The following is a 20,181-nucleotide window of genomic DNA, read 5'->3' on the forward strand; positions in this document are numbered from 1 at the left end:
CAATTCTGTTCGATTCTATTCTATTTGATTCGGTTCAATTCGATTCTTTTCAATTCGATTCTATTCGATTCTTTTCATTTTGATTCGATTCTTTTCGATTCAATTCTTTTCGACTTGGCTTGATTCGATCATTTGGATTCGATTTGTTACATTACGATTCAATTCTTTTCGATTCTGTTCGATTCGATTCTTTCGATTCAGTTCGTTTCGATTGTTTTTGATTCGATTCGATTCTTTTCCATTCGATGATTCGATTAGTTTCGATTTTTTCGAATCGTTTCAATTCGATTCAAATTCTTTTCTATTCGATTTGATTCTTTGCTATCTATTCGATTCTTTTCGATTCGATTCGATTCGATTCGTTTCGATTCCATCTTTTTGATTCGACACGATTCGATTCGAATCTTTTCGATTCGATTCAACTCAACTCAGTTCTTTTCGATTCGATTTTTTCGATTCGATTCTTTTCAATTCGATTCAAATCGATTCATTTCAATTCAATTCTTTCCGATTCGATTCGATTCTTTTCGATTCGATTCTTTTAATACGATTCGAGTCTTTTCAATTCGATTCAATTCGATTCTTTTCAATTCAATTCTTTTCGATTCGATTCTTTTCGATTCGATTCGATTTGATTCTTTTCGAATTGATTCGATCTTTTTGATTTGATACGATTCTTCTCGATTCCCTTAAATTTGATTCGATTCCTTTCAATTCAATTAGGTTATTTTCGAGTCGATTCCAATCAATTCGATTCTTTTCTATTCGATTCGATTCTTTTCATTTGATTTGATTCTTTTCGATACGATTCGATTCGATTTCATTTGATTTTTTTCGAATTGATTCGATACGATTCTTTTCATTTGGATTCAAATCGATTCTTTTCGATTCTATTCGTTTCGATTCGATTCGATTCCTTTTCTTTAGATTCGATTCTTTGCGATTCGATCCTTTTTGATTCGATTCGATTCTTTTCGATTCGATTCGATTTCAGTCTTTTCGATTCGAATCGATTCGATTCTTTTTGATTTGAATCTATTCTTTTTGATTCAATTCAATTCTTTTCCATTCGATTCGATTCTTTTCGATTCAATTCTTTTCGATTCGATTCAATTTGATTCTTTTCGAATTGATTCATTTCGATTCGATCTTTTTGATTTGATACGATTCTTGTCGATTCCATTTAATTTGATTCGATTCCTTTCAATTCAATTAGGTTATTTTCGAGTCGATTCCAATCAATTCGATTCTTTTCTATTCGATTCGATTCTTTTCATTTGATTTGATTCTTTTCGATACGATTCGATTCGATTCCATTTGATTTTTTTCGATTTGTTTCGATACGATTCTTTTCATTTCGATTCAAATCGATTCTTAACGATTCTATTTGTTTCGATTCGATTCGATTCCTTTTCTTTAGATTCGATTCTTTGCGATTCGATCCTTTTAGATTCGATTCGATTCTTTTCGATTCGATTCGATTCGAGTCTTTTCGATTCGAATCGATTCGATTCTTTTTGATTTGAATCAATTCTTTTTGATTCAATTCAATTCTTTTCCATTCGATTCGATTATTTTCGATTCGATTCATTTCGATTCGATATTACTCGATTTGATTGTTTTTGATTTGATTCGAATCTTTTCTATTCTATTCATTTCAATTCTTTTCGATTCGATTCGATACGATTAGATTCTTTTCGATTGGATTCGATTCAGTACGATTTGATTCTTTTTGATTCTATTCAGTTAGATTCTTTTCAATTCGGTTTGATTCTTTTTCATTCAATTCTTTTTGATTCGATTCAATTCTTTTCATTCCAATTTGATTCGAATCGACTCTTTTCGATTCAATACCATTCGGTTTGATTCTATTTGTTTCGATTAGATTCTTTTGGATTTCATTAGATTAGATTCTTTTCGATTCGATTCGAATATTTCATTCAATTCGATTCGATTCTGCTCGTTTCAAATCGATTCGTTTCGATTCGATTCTTTGCTATTCGATTTGATTCTTTTCGTTTCAATTTGATTCTTTTCGATTCGATTCAATTCGATTCAATTCTTTTCAGATCGATTCGATTCTTTTCAATTTGATACGATTCAATTCTTTTCGATTGGATTCGATTCAATGCTTTTCGATTCAATTCGTTTCGATTCTTTTCGATTCGATTCAATTCGATTCTATTCGGTTCTTTTCGATTCCATTAAATTTGATTTGATTCTTTTCTACTCAATTAGATTATTTTCGATTCGTTTCCATACAATTCGATTCTTTTCGATTCGATTCGATTGTTTTCGATTCGATTCAATTTTCTATCAATTCGATTAGATTCTTTTCATTTCAAATCGATTCTTTTCGATTCGATTCAATTAGATTTTTTGATTCGATTAAACACAATGCCATTCTTTTGTTTCAATTCGATTGTTTTTCATTCGATTGTTTTCGATTCGATTCGATTCAATTCTTTTCATTTCGATTCGATTCATTTCTATTCAATTCTTTTCGATTCTATTCAATTTTTTCGATTCGATTCTTTACGTTTCGAGTCGATTCCTTTCGATTCGATTCTTTTATAATCTATTCAATTCATTTCTTTTCGCTTCGATTCAATACAATTGGATTCTTTTCGATTCGATTCCTTACCATTAGATTCTTCTCTATTCGATTCAATTCGATTCTTTTCGTTTCAATTAGATTCGATTCTTTATGCTTTGATTCGATTCGATTCTTTTAATTTCGATTCGATTTTTTTTCGATTTGATTCTTTCGATTCGATTCGATTCTTTTCACTTCGGTTCGTTTCTTTTCAATTCGATTCGAATCTTTTCGATTCAATTGGATTTGATTCAATTCTTATCGATTTTATTCGATTCGATTCTTTTCTATTCAATTCAACTCGATTCTTTTCGATTCGATTCGATTCGACAGTTTTCATTTCGATTCGATTCTTTTCGATTCGATTTGATTCTTTTCATTTCGATTAGATTCTCTTCGATTCGATTCTTTTCGTTTCGATTCGATTCTTTTCGATTCGATTCGATTCAATTCTTTTCACTTCGACTCAATTCTACTCGATTCATTTCGAATCGATTCGATTCTTTTTGATTTGATCTATTCGATTCTTTTCGATTCAGTTCGATTCAATTCGATTCTTTTCTATTTGATTCGATTCTTTTCCACTCGATGTGATTTGATGCGTTTTGATTTTTTTCGATTTGTTTCAATTCGAATCTATTCGATTGTTTTCGATTCAATTCGATTCGATTCTTTTTGATTCAATTCCATTCGATTCGAATAGATTCGATTGTTTTCGATTCGATACGATTCGATTCTTTTCGATGCGAATCAATTCGATTCGATTCTTTTTTATTCGATTCGATTCGATTCTTTTAGATTTGATTCGATACGATTCTTTTCTATTCGATTCTTTTCGATTCGATTCGATTCTTTTTGATTCGATTCGATTCGATTCTTTTCAATTTGATTCGTTTCGATTTGAATCATTTTGTTTTGATTTGATTTTCTACAATTCGATTCTTTGGATTCGATTCTTTTTGATTTGATTAGATTCGATTCATTTCAATTCAAATCAATTGAATATGATTCGATTCGTTGCAATCTGATTCGATTTTTTCGACTCGATTTGATTCGATTCGATTATCGATTCAATTCAATTCCAATTATTCTCAATTCGATTCGATTTAATTATTTTTATTCAATTCTATTATTTTCGATTCGATGCGATTCGATTCATTCGATTCTTTTCGATTCAATCAATTCGATTTGATTCTTTTCAATTCGATTCGATTCTTTTCGATTTGATTGCATTCGATTCAATTGTTTTCGATTCGATTTGATTCTTTCGATTCGATTCGATTCTTTTCATTACGATTCAATTCAATTCGATTCTTTTCGATTCGATTTGATTCTTTTCGGTTCGATTCGATTCTTTTCGATTCGATTCGATTCGACACTTTTCGTTTCGATTCGATTCTTTTCGATTCGATTGATTCTTTTCGTTTCGATTAGATTCTCTTTGATTCGATTCTTTTCGATTCCATTTGATTTGATTCTTCTCCATTCGATTCGATTCAATTCTTTTCGAATCGATTCGATAAGATTCTTTTCATTCGATTCAATTCTGTTCGATTCTATTCTATTTGATTCGGTTCAATTCGATTCTTTTCAATTCGATTCTATTCGATTCTTTTCATTTTGATTCGATTCTTTTCGATTCAATTCTTTTCGACTTGGCTTGATTCGATCATTTGGATTCGATTTGTTACATTACGATTCAATTCTTTTCGATTCTGTTCGATTCGATTCTTTCGATTCAGTTCGTTTCGATTCTTTTTGATTCGATTCGATTCTTTTCCATTCGATGATTCGATTAGTTTCGATTTTTTCGAATCGTTTCAATTCGATTCAAATTCTTTTCTATTCGATTTGATTCTTTGCTATCTATTCGATTCTTTTCGATTCGATTCGATTCGATTCGTTTCGATTCCATCTTTTTGATTCGACACGATTCGATTCGAATCTTTTCGATTCGATTCAACTCAACTCAGTTCTTTTCGATTCGATTTTTTCGATTCGATTCTTTTCAATTCGATTCAAATAGATTCATTCCAATTCAATTCTTTCCGATTCGATTCGATTCTTTTCGATTCGATTCGATTCTTTTAATTCGATTCGAGTCTTTTCAATTCGATTCAATTCGATTCTTTTCAAATCAATTCTTTTCGATTCGACTTTTTCGATTCGATTCTTTTCGATTCGATATTACTCGATTTGATTGTTTTTCATTTGATTCGAATCTTTTCTATTCTATTCATTTCAATTCTTTTCGATTCGATTTGATACGATTAGATTTTTTTCGATTGGATTCAATTCGGTACGTCGATTCTTTTCGATTCTATTCAGTTAGATTCTTTTCAATTCGGTTTGATTCTTTTTGTTTCGGATTGATTCTTTTTGATTCAATTCTTTTTGATTCGATTCAATTCTTTTCATTCATTTTGATTCGATTCGATTCTTTTCGTTTCAAATCGATTCATTTCGATTTGATTCTTTTCTATTCGATTCGATTCTCTTCGATTCAATTCAATTCGATTCGATTCTCTTCGATTTAATTCAATTCGATTCTTTTCGATTCGATTCCATTCGATTCTTTTCGATTCAATTCAATTCGATTCTTTTTGTTTCAATTCGATTCTTTTTGATTCTATTCTTTTCCATTCGATTCGAGTCTTTTCTCTTTGATTCGATTCTTTTCGATTCGATTCCTTTCGATTCAATTTGATTCTTTTCGTTTCGATTCTATTCTTTTCTATTCTATTCGATTCACTTGTTTTTTATTCGATTCGATTCAATTCTTTTCATTCCAATTTGATTCGAATCGACTCTTTTCGATTCAATTCCATTCGGTTTGATTCTATTTGTTTCGATTTGATTCTTTTGGATTTCATTAGATTAGATTCTTTTCGATTCGATTCGAATATTTCATTCAATTCGATTCGATTCGGCTCGTTTCAAATCGATTCGTTTCGATTCGATTCTTTGCTATTCGATTTGATTCTTTTCGTTTCAATTTGATTCTTTTCGATTCGATTCAATTCTTTTCAGATCGATTCGATTCTTTTCAATTTGATACGATTCGATTCTTTTCGATTTGATTCGACTCAATGCTTTTCGATTCAATTCGTTTCGATTCTTTTCGATTCGATTCAATTCGATGCTATTCGGTTCTTTTCGATTCCATTAAATTTGATTTGATTCTTTTCTACTCAATTAGATTCTTTTCGATTCGTTTCCATACAATTCGATTCTTTTCGATTCGATTCGATTGTTTTCGATTCGATTCAATTTTCTATCAATTCGATTAGATTCTTTTCATTTCAAATCGATTCTTTTCGATTCGATTCAATTAGATTTTTTTGATTCGATTAAATACAATGCGATTCTTTTGTTTCAATTCGATTCTTTTTGATTCGATTGTTTTCGATTCGATTCGATTCAATTCTTTTCATTTCGATTCGATTCATTTCTATTCAATTCTTCGATCTATTCAATTTTTTCGATTCGATTCTTTACGTTTCGAGTCGATTCCTTTCGATTCGATTCTTTTATAATCTATTCAATTCATTTCTTTTCGATTCGATTCAATACAATTGGATTCTTTTCGATTCGATTCCTTACCATTAGATTCTTCTCTATTTGATTCAATCGATTCTTTCGATTCAATTAGATTCGATTCTTTATGCTTTGATTCGATTCGATTCTTTTAATTTCGATTCGATTTTTTTTTCGATTTGATTCTTTCGATTCGATTCGATTCTTTTCACTTCGGTTCGTTTCTTTTCAATTCGATTCGAATCTTTTCGATTCTATTGGATTTGATTCAAATCTTATCGATTTTATTCGATTCAATTCTTTTCTATTCAACTCGATTCTTTTCGATTCGATTCGATTCGACAGTTTTCGTTTCGATTCGATTCTTTTCGATTCGATTTGATTCTTTTCATTTCGATTAGATTCTCTTCGATTCGATTCTTTTCGTTTCGATTCGATTCTTTTCGATTCGATTCGATTCAATTCTTTTCACTTCGACTCGATTCTACTCGGTTCATCTCGAATCGATTCGATTCTTTTTGATTTGATCTATTCGATTCTTTTCGATTCAGTTCGATTCAATTCGATTCTTTTCTATTTGATTCGATTCTTTTCCACTCGATGTGATTTGATTCGTTTTGATTTTTTTTGATTTGTTTCAATTCGAATCTATTCGATTCTTTTCGTTTCAATTCGATTCGATTCTTTTTGATTCAATTCCATTCGATTCGAATAGATTCGATTCTTTTCGATTCGATACGATTCGATTCTTTTCGATGCGAATCAATTCGATTCGATTCTTTTTTATTCGATTCGATTCGATTCTTTTAGATTTGATTCGATACGATTCTTTTCTATTCGATTCTTTTCGATTCGATTCGATTCTTTTCGATTCGATTCGATTCGATTCGATTCTTTTCAATTTGATTCGTTTCGATTTGAATCTTTTTGTTTTGATTTGATTTTCTACAATTCGATTCTTTGGATTCGATTCTTTTTGATTTGATTAGATTCGATTCATTTCAATTCAAATCAATTCAATATGATTCGATTCGTTGCAATCTGATTCGATTTTTTCGAATCGATTTGATTCGATTCGATTAGTTTCGATTCGACTCGATTTGATTCGATTCGATTATCGATTCAATTCAATTCCAATTATTCTCAATTCGATTCGATTATTTTTATTCAATTCTATTATTTTCGATTCGATGCGATGCGATTCGATTCGATTCTTTTCGATTCAATCAATTCGATTTGATTCTTTTCAATTCGATTCGATTCTTTTCGATTTGATTGCATTCGATTCAATTGTTTTCGATTCGATTTGATTCTTTCGATTCGATTCGATTCTTTTCATTACGATTCAATTCAATTCGATTCTTTTCGATTCGATTTGATTCTTTTCGGTTCGATTCGATTCTTTTCGATTCGATTCGATTCGACACTTTTCGTTTCGATTCGATTCTTTTCGATTCGATTGATTCTTTTCGTTTCGATTAGATTCTCTTTGATTCGATTCTTTTCGATTCCATTTGATTTGATTCTTCTCCATTCGATTCGATTCAATTCTTTTCGAATCGATTCGATAAGATTCTTTTCATTCGATTCAATTCTGTTCGATTCTATTCTATTTGATTCGGTTCAATTCGATTCTTTTCAATTCGATTCTATTCGATTCTTTTCATTTTGATTCGATTCTTTTCGATTCAATTCTTTTCGACTTGGCTTGATTCGATCATTTGGATTCGATTTGTTACATTACGATTCAATTCTTTTCGATTCTGTTCGATTCGATTCTTTCGATTCAGTTCGTTTCGATTGTTTTTGATTCGATTCGATTCTTTTCCATTCGATGATTCGATTAGTTTCGATTTTTTCGAATCGTTTCAATTCGATTCAAATTCTTTTCTATTCGATTTGATTCTTTGCTATCTATTCGATTCTTTTCGATTCGATTCGATTCGATTCGTTTCGATTCCATCTTTTTGATTCGACACGATTCGATTCGAATCTTTTCGATTCGATTCAACTCAACTCAGTTCTTTTCGATTCGATTTTTTCGATTCGATTCTTTTCAATTCGATTCAAATCGATTCATTCCAATTCAATTCTTTCCGATTCGATTCGATTCTTTTCGATTCGATTCGATTCTTTTAATTCGATTCGAGTCTTTTCAATTCGATTCAATTCGATTCTTTTCAATTCAATTCTTTTCGATTCGATTCTTTTCGATTCGACTCGATTTGATTCTTTTCGAATTGATTCATTTCGATTCGATCTTTTTGATTTGATACGATTCTTGTCGATTCCATTAAATTTGATTCGATTCCTTTCAATTCAATTAGATTGTTTTCGAGTCGATTCCAATCAATTCGATTCTTTTCTATTCGATTCGATTCTTTTCATTTGATTTGATTCTTTTCGATACGATTCGATTCGATTCCATTTGATTTTTTTCGATTTGATTCGATACGATTCTTTTCATTTCGATTCAAATCGATTCTTTTCGATTCTATTCGTTTCGATTCGATTCGATTCCTTTTCTTTAGATTCGATTCTTTGCGATTCGATCCTTTTTGATTCGATTCGATTCTTTTCGATTCTTTTCGATTCGAGTCTTTTCGATTCGAATCGATTCGATTCTTTTTGATTTGAATCAATTCTTTTTGATTCAATTCAATTCTTTTCCATTCGATTCGATTCTTTTCCATTCGATTCTTTTCGATTCGATATTACTCGATTTGATTGTTTTTCATTTGATTCGAATCTTTTCTATTCTATTCATTTCAATTCTTTTCGATTCGATTTGATACGATTGGATTCGATTCGGTACGTCGATTCTTTTCGATTCTATTCAGTTAGATTCTTTTCAATTCGGTTTGATTCTTTTTGTTTCGGTTTGATTCTTTTTGATTCAATTCTTTTTGATTCGATTCAATTCTTTTCATTCAATTTGATTCGATTCGATTCTTTTCGTTTCAAATCGATTCATTTCGATTTGATTCTTTTCTATTCGATTCGATTCTCTTCGATTCAATTCAATTCGATTCGATTCTCTTCGATTTAATTCAATTCGATTCTTTTCGATTCGATTCCATTCGATTCTTTTCGATTCAATTCAATTCGATTCTTTTTGTTTCAATTCGATTCTTTTTGATTCTATTCTTTTCCATTCGATTCGAGTCTTTTCTCTTTGATTCGATTCTTTTCGATTCGATTCCTTTCGATTCAATTTGATTCTTTTCGTTTCGATTCTATTCTTTTCTATTCTATTCGATTCACTTGTTTTTTATTCGATTCGATTCAATTCTTTTCATTCCAATTTGATTCGAATCGACTCTTTTCGATTCAATTCCATTCGGTTTGATTCTATTTGTTTCGATTTGATTCTTTTGGATTTCATTAGATTAGATTCTTTTCGATTCGATTCGATTCGAATATTTCATTCAATTCAATTCGATTCGGCTCGTTTCAAATCGATTCGTTTCGATTCGATTCTTTGCTATTCGATTTGATTCTTTTCGTTTCAATTTGATTCTTTTCGATTCGATTCAATTCGATTCAATTCTTTTCAGATCGATTCGATTCTTTTCAATTTGATACGATTCGATTCTTTTCGATTTGATTCGACTCAATGCCTTTCGATTCAATTCGTTTCGATTCTTTTCGATTCGATTCAATTCGATGCTATTCGGTTCTTTTCGATTCCATTAAATTTGATTTGATTCTTTTCTACTCAATTAGATTCTTTTCGATTCGTTTCCATACAATTCGATTCTTTTCGATTCGATTCGATTGTTTTCGATTCGATTCAATTTTCTATCAATTCAATTAGATTCTTTTCATTTCAAATCGATTCTTTTCGATTCGATTCAATTAGATTTTTTTGATTCGATTAAATACAATGCGATTCTTTTGTTTCAATTCGATTCTTTTTGATTCGATTGTTTTCGATTCGATTCGATTCAATTCTTTTCATTTCGATTCGATTCATTTCTATTCAATTCTTCGATCTATTCAATTTTTTCGATTCGATTCTTTACGTTTCGAGTCGATTCCTTTCGATTCGATTCTTTTATAATCTATTCAATTCATTTCTTTTCGATTCGATTCAATACAATTGGATTCTTTTCGATTCGATTCCTTACCATTAGATTCTTCTCTATTTGATTCAATCGATTCTTTCGATTCAATTAGATTCGATTCTTTATGCTTTGATTCGATTCGATTCTTTTAATTTCGATTCGATTTTTTTTTCAATTTGATTCTTTCGATTCGATTCGATTCGATTCTTTTCACTTCGGTTCATTTCTTTTCAATTCGATTCGAATCTTTTCGATTCTATTGGATTTGATTCAAATCTTATCGATTTTATTCGATTCAATTCTTTTCTATTCAACTCGATTCTTTTCGATTCGATTCGATTCGACAGTTTTCGTTTCGATTCGATTCTTTTCGATTCGATTTGATTCTTTTCATTTCGATTAGATTCTCTTCGATTCGATTCTTTTCGTTTCGATTCGATTCTTTTCGATTCGATTCGATTCAATTCTTTTCACTTCGACTCGATTCTACTCGGTTCATCTCGAATCGATTCGATTCTTTTTGATTTGATCTATTCGATTCTTTTCGATTCAGTTCGATTCAATTCGATTCTTTTCTATTTGATTCGATTCTTTTCCACTCGATGTGATTTGATTCGTTTTGATTTTTTTCGATTTGTTTCAATTCGAATCTATTCGATTCTTTTCGTTTCAATTCGATTCGATTCTTTTTGATTCAATTCCATTCGATTCGAATAGATTCGATTCTTTTCGATTCGATACGATTCGATTCTTTTCGATGCGAATCAATTCGATTCGATTCTTTTTTATTCGATTCGATTCGATTCTTTTAGATTTGATTCGATACGATTCTTTTCTATTCGATTCTTTTCGATTCGATTCGATTCTTTTCGATTCGATTCGATTCGATTCGATTCTTTTCAATTTGATTCGTTTCGATTTGAATCTTTTTGTTTTGATTTGATTTTCTACAATTCGATTCTTTGGATTCGATTCTTTTTGATTTGATTAGATTCGATTCATTTCAATTCAAATCAATTCAATATGATTCGATTCGTTGCAATCTGATTCGATTTTTTCGAATCGATTTGATTCGATTCGATTAGTTTCGATTCGACTCGATTTGATTCGATTCGATTATCGATTCAATTCAATTCCAATTATTCTCAATTCGATTCGATTATTTTTATTCAATTCTATTATTTTCGATTCGATGCGATTCGATTCGATTCGATTCTTTTCGATTCAATCAATTCGATTTGATTCTTTTCAATTCGATTCGATTCTTTTCGATTTGATTGCATTCGATTCAATTGTTTTCGATTCGATTTGATTCTTTCGATTCGATTCGATTCTTTTCATTACGATTCAATTCAATTCGATTCTTTTCGATTCGATTTGATTCTTTTCGGTTCGATTCGATTCTTTTCGATTCGATTCGATTCGACACTTTTCGTTTCGATTCGATTCTTTTCGATTCGATTGATTCTTTTCGTTTCGATTAGATTCTCTTTGATTCGATTCTTTTCGATTCCATTTGATTTGATTCTTCTCCATTCGATTCGATTCAATTCTTTTCGAATCGATTCGATAAGATTCTTTTCATTCGATTCAATTCTGTTCAATTCTATTCTATTTGATTCGGTTCAATTCGATTCTTTTCAATTCGATTCTATTCGATTCTTTTCATTTTGATTCGATTCTTTTCGATTCAATTCTTTTCGACTTGGCTTGATTCGATCATTTGGATTCGATTTGTTACATTACGATTCAATTCTTTTCGATTCTGTTCGATTCGATTCTTTCGATTCAGTTCGTTTCGATTCTTTTTGATTCGATTCGATTCTTTTCCATTCGATGATTCGATTAGTTTCGATTTTTTCGAATCGTTTCAATTCGATTCAAATTCTTTTCTATTCGATTTGATTCTTTGCTATCTATTCGATTCTTTTCGATTCGATTCGATTCGATTCGTTTCGATTCCATCTTTTTGATTCGACACGATTCGATTCGAATCTTTTCGATTCGATTCAACTCAACTCAGTTCTTTTCGATTCGATTTTTTCGATTCGATTCTTTTCAATTCGATTCAAATCGATTCATTCCAATTCAATTCTTTCCGATTCGATTCGATTCTTTTCGATTCGATTCGATTCTTTTAATTCGATTCGAGTCTTTTCAATTCGATTCAATTCGATTCTTTTCAATTCAATTCTTTTCGATTCGATTCTTTTCGATTCGACTCGATTTGATTCTTTTCGAATTGATTCATTTCGATTCGATCTTTTTGATTTGATACGATTCTTGTCGATTCCATTAAATTTGATTCGATTCCTTTCAATTCAATTAGATTGTTTTCGAGTCGATTCCAATCAATTCGATTCTTTTCTATTCGATTCGATTCTTTTCATTTGATTTGATTCTTTTCGATACGATTCGATTCGATTCCATTTGATTTTTTTCGATTTGATTCGATACGATTCTTTTCATTTCGATTCAAATCGATTCTTTTCGATTCTATTCGTTTCGATTCGATTCGATTCCTTTTCTTTAGATTCGATTCTTTGCGATTCGATCCTTTTTGATTCGATTCGATTCTTTTCGATTCGATTCGATTTCAGTCTTTTCGATTCGAATCGATTCGATTCTTTTTGATTTGAATCAATTCTTTTTGATTCAATTCAATTCTTTTCCATTCGATTCGATTCTTTTCGATTCAATTCTTTTCGATTCGATTCAATTTGATTCTTTTCGAATTGATTCATTTCGATTCGATCTTTTTGATTTGATACGATTCTTGTCGATTCCATTTAATTTGATTCGATTCCTTTCAATTCAATTAGGTTATTTTCGAGTCGATTCCAATCAATTCGATTCTTTTCTATTCGATTCGATTCTTTTCATTTGATTTGATTCTTTTCGATACGATTCGATTCGATTCCATTTGATTTTTTTCGATTTGTTTCGATACGATTCTTTTCATTTCGATTCAAATCGATTCTTAACGATTCTATTTGTTTCGATTCGATTCGATTCCTTTTCTTTAGATTCGATTCTTTGCGATTCGATCCTTTTAGATTCGATTCGATTCTTTTCGATTCGATTCGATTCGAGTCTTCTCGATTCGAATCGATTCGATTCTTTTTGATTTGAATCAATTCTTTTTGATTCAATTCAATTCTTTTCCATTCGATTCGATTATTTTCGATTCGATTCATTTCGATTCGATATTACTCGATTTGATTGTTTTTGATTTGATTCGAATCTATTCTATTCTATTCATTTCAATTCTTTTCGATTCGATTCGATACGATTAGATTCTTTTCGATTGGATTCGATTCAGTACGATTTGATTCTTTTTGATTCTATTCAGTTAGATTCTTTTCAATTCGGTTTGATTCTTTTTGATTCAATTCTTTTTGATTCGATTCAATTCTTTTCATTCCAATTTGATTCGAATCGACTCTTTTCGATTCAATACCATTCGGTTTGATTCTATTTGTTTCGATTAGATTCTTTTGGATTTCATTAGATTAGATTCTTTTCGATTCGATTCGAATATTTCATTCAATTCGATTCGATTCTGCTCGTTTCAAATCGATTCGTTTCGATTCGATTCTTTGCTATTCGATTTGATTCTTTTCGTTTCAATTTGATTCTTTTCGATTCGATTCAATTCGATTCAATTCTTTTCAGATCGATTCGATTCTTTTCAATTTGATACGATTCGATTCTTTTCGATTTGATTCGATTCAATGCTTTTCGATTCAATTCGTTTCGATTCTTTTCGATTCGATTCAATTCGATTCTATTCGGTTCTTTTCGATTCCATTAAATTTGATTTGATTCTTTTCTACTCAATTAGATTCTTTTCGATTCGTTTCCATACAATTCGATTCTTTTCGATTCGATTCGATTGTTTTCGATTCGATTCAATTTTCTATCAATTCGATTAGATTCTTTTCATTTCAAATCGATTCTTTTCGATTCGATTCAATTAGATTTTTTGATTCGATTAAACACAATGCCATTCTTTTGTTTCAATTCGATTGTTTTTCATTCGATTGTTTTCGATTCGATTCGATTCAATTCTTTTCATTTCGATTCGATTCATTTCTATTCAATTCTTTTCGATTCTATTCAATTTTTTCGATTCGATTCTTTACGTTTCGAGTCGATTCCTTTCGATTCGATTCTTTTATAATCTATTCAATTCATTTCTTTTCGCTTCGATTCAATACAATTGGATTCTTTTCGATTCGATTCCTTACCATTAGATTCTTCTCTATTCGATTCAATTCGATTCTTTTCGTTTCAATTAGATTCGATTCTTTATGCTTTGATTCGATTCGATTCTTTTAATTTCGATTCGATTTTTTTTTCGATTTGATTCTTTCGATTCGATTCGATTCTTTTCACTTCGGTTCGTTTCTTTTCAATTCGATTCGAATCTTTTCGATTCAATTGGATTTGATTCAATTCTTATCGATTTTATTCGATTCGATTCTTTTCTATTCAATTCAACTCGATTCTTTTCGATTCGATTCGATTCGACAGTTTTCATTTCGATTCGATTCTTTTCGATTCGATTTGATTCTTTTCATTTCGATTAGATTCTCTTCGATTCGATTCTTTTCGTTTCGATTCGATTCTTTTCGATTCGATTCGATTCAATTCTTTTCACTTCGACTCAATTCTACTCGATTCATTTCGAATCGATTCGATTCTTTTTGATTTGATCTATTCGATTCTTTTCGATTCAGTTCGATTCAATTCGATTCTTTTCTATTTGATTCGATTCTTTTCCACTCGATGTGATTTGATGCGTTTTGATTTTTTTCGATTTGTTTCAATTCGAATCTATTCGATTGTTTTCGATTCAATTCGATTCGATTCTTTTTGATTCAATTCCATTCGATTCGAATAGATTCGATTGTTTTCGATTCGATACGATTCGATTCTTTTCGATGCGAATCAATTCGATTCGATTCTTTTTTATTCGATTCGATTCGATTCTTTTAGATTTGATTCGATACGATTCTTTTCTATTCGATTCTTTTCGATTCGATTCGATTCTTTTTGATTCGATTCGATTCGATTCTTTTCAATTTGATTCGTTTCGATTTGAATCATTTTGTTTTGATTTGATTTTCTACAATTCGATTCTTTGGATTCGATTCTTTTTGATTTGATTAGATTCGATTCATTTCAATTCAAATCAATTGAATATGATTCGATTCGTTGCAATCTGATTCGATTTTTTCGACTCGATTTGATTCGATTCGATTATCGATTCAATTCAATTCCAATTATTCTCAATTCGATTCGATTTAATTATTTTTATTCAATTCTATTATTTTCGATTCGATGCGATTCGATTCATTCGATTCTTTTAGATTCAATCAATTCGATTTGATTCTTTTCAATTCGATTCGATTCTTTTCGATTTGATTGCATTCGATTCAATTGTTTTCGATTCGATTTGATTCTTTCGATTCGATTCGATTCTTTTCATTACGATTCAATTCAATTCGATTCTTTTCGATTCGATTTGATTCTTCTCGGTTCGATTCGATTCTTTTCGATTCGATTCGACACTTTTCGTTTCGATTCGATTCTTTTCGATTCGATTGATTCTTTTCGTTTCGATTAGATTCTCTTTGATTCGATTCTTTTCGATTCCATTTGATTTGATTCTTCTCCATTCGATTCGATTCAATTCTTTTCGAATCGATTCGATAAGATTCTTTTCATTCGATTCAATTCTGTTCGATTCTATTCTATTTGATTCGGTTCAATTCGATTCTTTTCAATTCGATTCTATTCGATTCTTTTCATTTTGATTCGATTCTTTTCGATTCAATTCTTTTCGACTTGGCTTGATTCGATCATTTGGATTCGATTTGTTACATTACGATTCAATTCTTTTCGATTCTGTTCGATTCGATTCTTTCGATTCAGTTCGTTTCGATTCTTTTTGATTCGATTCGATTCTTTTCCATTCGATGATTCGATTAGTTTCGATTTTTTCGAATCGTTTCAATTCGATTCAAATTCTTTTCTATTCGATTTGATTCTTTGCTATCTATTCGATTCTTTTCGATTCGATTCGATTCGATTCGTTTCGATTCCATCTTTTTGATTCGACACGATTCGATTCGAATCTTTTCGATTCGATTCAACTCAACTCAGTTCTTTTCGATTCGATTTTTTCGATTCGATTCTTTTCAATTCGATTCAAATCGATTCATTCCAATTCAATTCTTTCCGATTCGATTCGATTCTTTTCGATTCGATTCGATTCTTTTAATTCGATTCGAGTCTTTTCAATTCGATTCAATTCGATTCTTTTCAAATCAATTCTTTTCGATTCGACTTTTTCGATTCGATTCTTTTCGATTCGATATTACTCGATTTGATTGTTTTTCATTTGATTCGAATCTTTTCTATTCTATTCATTTCAATTCTTTTCGATTCGATTTGATACGATTAGATTTTTTTCGATTGGATTCAATTCGGTACGTCGATTCTTTTCGATTCTATTCAGTTAGATTCTTTTCAATTCGGTTTGATTCTTTTTGTTTCGGTTTGATTCTTTTTGATTCAATTCTTTTTGATTCGATTCAATTCTTTGCATTCATTTTGATTCGATTCGATTCTTTTCGTTTCAAATCGATTCATTTCGATTTGATTCTTTTCTATTCGATTCGATTCTCTTCGATTCAATTCAATTCGATTCGATTCTCTTCGATTTAATTCAATTCGATTCTTTTCGATTCGATTCCATTCGATTCTTTTCGATTCAATTCAATTCGATTCTTTTTGTTTCAATTCGATTCTTTTTGATTCTATTCTTTTCCATTCGATTCGAGTCTTTTCTCTTTGATTCGATTCTTTTCGATTCGATTCCTTTCGATTCAATTTGATTCTTTTCGTTTCGATTCTATTCTTTTCTATTCTATTCGATTCACTTGTTTTTTATTCGATTCGATTCAATTCTTTTCATTCCAATTTGATTCGAATCGACTCTTTTCGATTCAATTCCATTCGGTTTGATTCTATTTGTTTCGATTTGATTCTTTTGGATTTCATTAGATTAGATTCTTTTCGATTCGATTCGATTCGAATATTTCATTCAATTCGATTCGATTCGGCTCGTTTCAAATCGATTCGTTTCGATTCGATTCTTTGCTATTCGATTTGATTCTTTTCGTTTCAATTTGATTCTTTTCGATTCGATTCAATTCGATTCAATTCTTTTCAGATCGATTCGATTCTTTTCAATTTGATACGATTCGATTCTTTTCGATTTGATTCGACTCAATGCCTTTCGATTCAATTCGTTTCGATTCTTTTCGATTCGATTCAATTCGATGCTATTCGGTTCTTTTCGATTCCATTAAATTTGATTTGATTCTTTTCTACTCAATTAGATTCTTTTCGATTCGTTTCCATACAATTCGATTCTTTTCGATTCGATTCGATTGTTTTCGATTCGATTCAATTTTCTATCAATTCAATTAGATTCTTTTCATTTCAAATCGATTCTTTTCGATTCGATTCAATTAGATTTTTTTGATTCGATTAAATACAATGCGATTCTTTTGTTTCAATTCGATTCTTTTTGATTCGATTGTTTTCGATTCGATTCGATTCAATTCTTTTCATTTCGATTCGATTCATTTCTATTCAATTCTTCGATCTATTCAATTTTTTCGATTCGATTCTTTACGTTTCGAGTCGATTCCTTTCGATTCGATTCTTTTATAATCTATTCAATTCATTTCTTTTCGATTCGATTCAATACAATTGGATTCTTTTCGATTCGATTCCTTACCATTAGATTCTTCTCTATTTGATTCAATCGATTCTTTCGATTCAATTAGATTCGATTCTTTATGCTTTGATTCGATTCGATTCTTTTAATTTCGATTCGATTTTTTTTTCGATTTGATTCTTTCGATTCGATTCGATTCGATTCTTTTCACTTCGGTTCATTTCTTTTCAATTCGATTCGAATCTTTTCGATTCTATTGGATTTGATTCAAATCTTATCGATTTTATTCGATTCAATTCTTTTCTATTCAACTCGATTCTTTTCGATTCGATTCGATTCGACAGTTTTCGTTTCGATTCGATTCTTTTCGATTCGATTTGATTCTTTTCATTTCGATTAGATTCTCTTCGATTCGATTCTTTTCATTTCGATTCGATTCTTTTCGATTCGATTCGATTCAATTCTTTTCACTTCGACTCGATTCTACTCGGTTCATCTCGAATCGATTCGATTCTTTTTGATTTGATCTATTCGATTCTTTTCGATTCAGTTCGATTCAATTCGATTCTTTTCTATTTGATTCGATTCTTTTCCACTCGATGTGATTTGATTCGTTTTCATTTTTTTCGATTTGTTTCAATTCGAATCTATTCGATTCTTTTCGTTTCAATTCGATTCGATTCTTTTTGATTCAATTCCATTCGATTCGAATAGATTCGATTCTTTTCGATTCGATACGATTCGATTCTTTTCGATGCGAATCAATTCGATTCGATTCTTTTTTATTCGATTCGATTCGATTCTTTTAGATTTGATTCGATACGATTCTTTTCTATTCGATTCTTTTCGATTCGATTCGATTCTTTTCGATTCGATTCGATTCGATTCGATTCTTTTCAATTTGATTCGTTTCGATTTGAATCTTTTTGTTTTGATTTGATTTTCTACAATTCGATTCTTTGGATTCGATTCTTTTTGATTTGATTAGATTCGATTCATTTCAATTCAAATCAATTCAATATGATTCGATTCGTTGCAATCTGATTCGATTTTTTCGAATCGATTTGATTCGATTCGATTAGTTTCGATTCGACTCGATTTGATTCGATTCGATTATCGATTCAATTCAATTCCAATTATTCTCAATTCGATTCGATTATTTTTATTCAATTCTATTATTTTCGATTCGATGCGATGCGATTCGATTCGATTCTTTTCGATTCAATCAATTCGATTTGATTCTTTTCAATTCGATTCGATTCTTTTCGATTTGATTGCATTCGATTCAATTGTTTTCGATTCGATTTGATTCTTTCGATTCGATTCGATTCTTTTCATTACGATTCAATTCAATTCGATTCTTTTCGATTCGATTTGATTCTTTTCGGTTCGATTCGATTCTTTTCGATTCGATTCGACACTTTTCGTTTCGATTCGATTCTTTTCGATTCGATTGATTCTTTTCGTTTCGATTAGATTCTCTTTGATTCGATTCTTTTCGATTCCATTTGATTTGATTCTTCTCCATTCGATTCGATTCAATTCTTTTCGAATCGATTCGATAAGATTCTTTTCATTCGATTCAATTCTGTTCGATTCTATTCTATTTGATTCGGTTCAATTCGATTCTTTTCAATTCGATTCTATTCGATTCTTTTCATTTTGATTCGATTCTTTTCGATTCAATTCTTTTCGACTTGGCTTGATTCGATCATTTGGATTCGATTTGTTACATTACGATTCAATTCTTTTCGATTCTGTTCGATTCGATTCTTTCGATTCAGTTCGTTTCGATTCTTTTTGATTCGATTCGATTCTTTTCCATTCGATGATTCGATTAGTTTCGATTTTTTCGAATCGTTTCAATTCGATTCAAATTCTTTTCTATTCGATTTGATTCTTTGCTATCTATTCGATTCTTTTCGATTCGATTCGATTCGATTCGTTTCGATTTCATCTTTTTGATTCGACACGATTCGATTCGAATCTTTTCGATTCGATTCAACTCAACTCAGTTCTTTTCGATTCGATTTTTTCGATTCGATTCTTTTCAATTCGATTCAAATCGATTCATTCCAATTCAATTCTTTCCGATTCGATTCGATTCTTTTCGATTCGATTCGATTCTTTTAATTCGATTCGAGTCTTTTCAATTCGATTCAATTCGATTCTTTTCAAATCAATTCTTTTCGATTCGACTTTTTCGATTCGATTCTTTTCGATTC

This window comes from Canis lupus, chromosome 34, assembly GCF_048164855.1.
Source record: "Canis lupus baileyi chromosome 34, mCanLup2.hap1, whole genome shotgun sequence".
In the NCBI taxonomy this organism is placed as follows: Eukaryota; Metazoa; Chordata; class Mammalia; order Carnivora; family Canidae; genus Canis; species Canis lupus.